Source organism: Salmo salar, unplaced genomic scaffold (assembly GCF_905237065.1).
Source record: "Salmo salar unplaced genomic scaffold, Ssal_v3.1, whole genome shotgun sequence".
NCBI classification, from domain to species: Eukaryota; Metazoa; Chordata; class Actinopteri; order Salmoniformes; family Salmonidae; genus Salmo; species Salmo salar.
Window position 1 is genome coordinate 2586 of NW_025549923.1, and position 4915 is coordinate 7500.

The following is a 4915-nucleotide window of genomic DNA, read 5'->3' on the forward strand; positions in this document are numbered from 1 at the left end:
TCATCCTCTTCCTCTCTGAATGTTTCTGTTAACTCCTCCTCTTCCTCTTCCTCTCTGAATGTTTCTGTTAACTCCTCCTCTTCCTCTTCCTCTCTGAATGTTTCTGTTAACTCCTCCTCTTCCTCTTCCTCTCTGAATGTTTCTGTTAACTCCTCCTCTTCCTCTTCCTCTCTGAATGTTTCTGTTAACTCTTCCTCTTCCTCTCTGAATGTTTCTGTTAACTCTTCCTCTTCCTCTCTGAATGTTTCTGTTAACTCCTCCTCTTCCTCTTCCTCTTCCTCTCTGAATGTTTCTGTTAACTCTTCCTCTTCCTCTTCCTCTCTGAATGTTTCTGTTAACTCCTCCTCCTCCTCTTCCTCTCTGAATGTTTCTGTTAACTCTTCCTCTTCCTCTCTGAATGTTTCTGTTAACTCTTCCTCTTCCTCTCTGAATGTTTCTGTTAACTCCTCCTCTTCCTCTCTGAATGTTTCTGTTAACTCTTCCTCTTCCTCTCTGAATGTTTCTGTTAACTCCTCCTCTTCCTCTCTGAATGTTTCTGTTAACTCTTCCTCTTCCTCTCTGAATGTTTCTGTTAACTCCTCCTCTTCCTCTTCCTCTCTGAATGTTTCTGTTAACTCCTCCTCTTCCTCTGAATGTTTCTGTTAACTCTTCCTCTTCCTCTCTGAATGTTTCTGTTAACTCTTCCTCTTCCTCTCTGAATGTTTCTGTTAACTCTTCCTCTCCTCTTCCTCTCCTCTTCCTCTCCTAGTTGGAGCTCGTGGGCATTCAGGAGGTGGTGGTGTATGACCAGAGTTCATCTGACCCCTTGACCTTTCCCTCGGAGGCCTTCCTTACCGTCCTATTGGCCAAGCTGGAGAAGAGCTTCCCCTCCGTACACCTGCTCTCAGGTTAGACACGCCCACTCAGCCCTCCCTCCTCCTCACTGCCCTTCTCTCTCTCTCCTTCCTCTCTCCCCCTCCTCCCTCCTCCTCACTGCCTCTCTCTCTCTCTCCTTCCTCTCTCCCCCTCCTCCCTCCTCCTCACTGCCTCTCTCTCTCTCCCCTTCCTCTGTCCCCTTCCTCCCTCCCCCTCCAGCCCTTCATCCTCCTCACTGCCTCTCTCTCTCTCTCCCCTTCCTCTCTCCCCCTCCTCCCTCCTCCTCACTGCCTCTCTCTCTCTCTCCTTCCTCTCTCCCCCTCCTCCCTCCTCCTCACTGCCTCTCTCTCTCTCTCTCCTTCCTCTCTTTCCCTCCTCCCTCCCCCTCCAGCCCTTCATCCTCCTCACTGCCTCTCTCTCTCTCCCCTTCCTCTCTCCCCCTTCTCCCTCCCCCTCCAGCCCTTCATCCTCCTCACTGCCTCTCTCTCTCTCCCCCTTCCTCTCTCCCCTCCTCCCTCCCCCTCCAGCCCTTCATCCTCCTCACTGCCTCTCTCTCTCTCTCTCTCCCCTTCCTCTCTCCCCTCCTCCCTCCCCCTCCAGCCCTTCATCCTCCTCACTGCCTCTCTCTCTCTCTCTCTCTCTCTCCCCTTCCTCTCTCCCCTCCTCCCTCCCCTCCAGCCCTTCATCCTCCTCACTGCCTCTCTCTCTCTCCCCTTCCTCTCTCCCCCTCCTCCCTCCCCCTCCAGCACTTGCTGGCTGCTGGTGATAGGACAGCTAACTGAACATGGCTGCTGGTGATAGGACAGCTAACTGAACATGGCTGCTGGTGATAGGACAGCTACCTGAACATGGCTGCTGGTGATAGGACAGCTAACTGAACATGGCTGCTGGTGATAGGACAGCTACCTGAACATGGCTGCTGGTGATAGGACAGCTAACTGAACATGGCTGCTGGTGATAGGACAGCTAACTGAACATGGCTGCTGGTGATAGGACAGCTACCTGAACATGGCTGCTGGTGATAGGACAGCTAACTGAACATGGCTGCTGGTGATAGGACAGCTAGCTGAACATGGCTGCTGGTGATAGGACAGCTAGCTGAACATGGCTGCTGGTGATAGGACAGCTAACTGAACATGGCTGCTGGTGATAGGACAGCTAACTGAACATGGCTGCTGGTGATTTGACAGCTAACTGAACATGGCTGCTGGTGATAGGACAGCTAACTGAACATGGCTGCTGGTGATAGGACAGATACCTGAACATGGCTGCTGGTGATAGGACAGCTACCTGAACATGGCTGCTGGTGATAGGACAGCTAACTGAACATGGCTGCTGGTGATAGGACAGCTACCTGAACATGGCTGCTGGTGATAGGACAGCTAACTGAACATGGCTGCTGGTGATAGGACAGCTACCTGAACATGGCTGCTGGTGATAGGACAGCTACCTGAACATGGCTGCTGGTGATAGGACAGCTACCTGAACATGGCTGCTGGTGATAGGACAGCTAACTGAACATGGCTGCTGGTGATAGGACAGCTACCTGAACATGGCTGCTGGTGATAGGACAGCTAACTGAACATGGCTGCTGGTGATAGGACAGCTACCTGAACATGGCTGCTGGTGATAGGACAGCTAGCTGAACATGGCTGCTGGTGATAGGACAGCTAACTGAACATGGCTGCTGGTGATAGGACAGCTAACTGAACATGGCTGCTGGTGATAGGACAGCTAACTGAACATGGCTGCTGGTGATTTGACAGCTAACTGAACATGGCTGCTGGTGATAGGACAGCTACCTGAACATGGCTGCTGGTGATAGGAGAGCTACCTGAACATGGCTGCTGGTGATAGGACAGCTAACTGAACATGGCTGCTGGTGATAGGACAGCTACCTGAACATGGCTGCTGGTGATAGGAGAGCTACCTGAACATGGCTGCTGGTGATAGGACAGCTAACTGAACATGGCTGCTGGTGATAGGACAGCTAACTGAACATGGCTGCTGGTGATAGGACAGCTACCTGAACATGGCTGCTGGTGATAGGACAGCTAGCTGAACATGGCTGCTGGTGATAGGACAGCTAACTGAACATGGCTGCTGGTGATAGGACAGCTAACTGAACATGGCTGCTGGTGATAGGACAGCTACCTGAACATGGCTGCTGGTGATAGGACAGCTAACTGAACATGGCTGCTGGTGATAGGACAGCTACCTGAACATGGCTGCTGGTGATAGGAGAGCTACCTGAACATGGCTGCTGGTGATAGGACAGCTAACTGAACATGGCTGCTGGTGATAGGACAGCTAACTGAACATGGCTGCTGGTGATTTGACAGCTAACTGAACATGGCTGCTGGTGATAGGACAGCTACCTGAACATGGCTGCTGGTGATAGGACAGCTAACTGAACATGGCTGCTGGTGATAGGACAGCTACCTGAACATGGCTGCTGGTGATAGGACAGCTAACTGAACATGGCTGCTGGTGATAGGACAGCTAACTGAACATGGCTGCTGGTGATAGGACAGCTACCTGAACATGGCTGCTGGTGATAGGACAGCTAACTGAACATGGCTGCTGATTGATAGGACAGCTAACTGAACATGGCTGCTGGTGATAGGACAGCTAACTGAACATGGCTGCTGGTGATAGGACAGCTAACTGAACATGGCTGCTGGTGATAGGACAGCTAACTGAACATGGCTGCTGGTGATAGGACAGCTACCTGAACATGGCTGCTGGTGATAGGACAGCTACCTGAACATGGCTGCTGGTGATAGGACAGCTAACTGAACATGGCTGCTGGTGATAGGACAGCTAACTGAACATGGCTGCTGGTGATTTTAGGTCCGTTTTTCTGTCGTCTCGTCGTCTCAAACGTCAGTTAGGAAGTTGTTTCGTTTCAGATACGGTTCCTGTTTCTATCATGATGTCATCAGGATGGAACTTCCCTTCGAATTAAGAGCCAATCAGACATCAGACGTTATCACGTTACACCAGAGGTTATAACTCTCCCCGTAACAACACCAGAGGTTATAACTCTCCCTGTAACAACACCAGAGGTTATAACTCTCCCCGTAACAACACCAGAGGTTATAACTCTCCCCGTAACAACACCAGAGGTTATAACTCTCCCTGTAACAACATCAGAGGTTATAACTCTCCCCGTAACAACACCAGAGGTTATAACTCTCCCTGTAACAACACCAGAGGTTATAACTCTCCCTGTAACAACACCAGAGGTTATAACTCTCCCCGTAACAACACCAGAGGTTATAACTCTCCCTGTAACAACACCAGAGGTTATAACTCTCCCCGTAACAACACCAGAGGTTATAACTCTCCCCGTAACAACACCAGAGGTTATAACTCTCCCTGTAACATCACCAGAGGTTATAACTCTCCCTGTAACAACACCAGAGGTTATAACTCTCCCCGTAACAACACCAGAGGTTATAACTCTCCCTGTAACAACACCAGAGGTTATAACTCTCCCTGTAACAACACCAGAGGTTATAACTTTCCCCGTAACAACACCAGAGGTTATAACTCTCCCCGTAACAACACCAGAGGTTATAACTCTCCCTGTAACATCACCAGAGGTTATAACTCTCCCCGTAACAACACCAGAGGTTATAACTCTCCCTGTAACAACACCAGAGGTTATAACTCTCCCTGTAACAACACCAGAGGTTATAACTTTCCCCGTAACAACACCAGAGGTTATAACTCTCCCCGTAACAACACCAGAGGTTATAACTCTCCCTGTAACATCACCAGAGGTTATAACTCTCCCCGTAACAACACCAGAGGTTATAACTCTCCCGTAACAACACCAGAGGTTATAACTCTCCCCGTAACAACACCAGAGGTTATAACTCTCCCTGTAGCATCACCAGAGGTTATAACTCTCCCCGTAACAACACCAGAGGTTATAACTCTCCCTGTAACAACACCAGAGGTTATAACTCTCCCTGTAACAACACCAGATGTTATAACTCTCCCTGTAACAACACCAGAGGTTATAACTCTCCCCGTAGAGAAGTGAATTATT

The 4915-nt window shown here is 49.9% G+C and overlaps 1 pseudogene; it reads left to right on the forward strand.

Annotated features, from left to right (window-relative positions):
* Positions 1 to 748: 748 nt before the first annotated feature.
* The window catches only part of LOC123739004 (dual specificity protein phosphatase 16-like), a 23058-nt pseudogene continuing 18891 nt past the window's right edge, over positions 749 to 4915 (forward strand).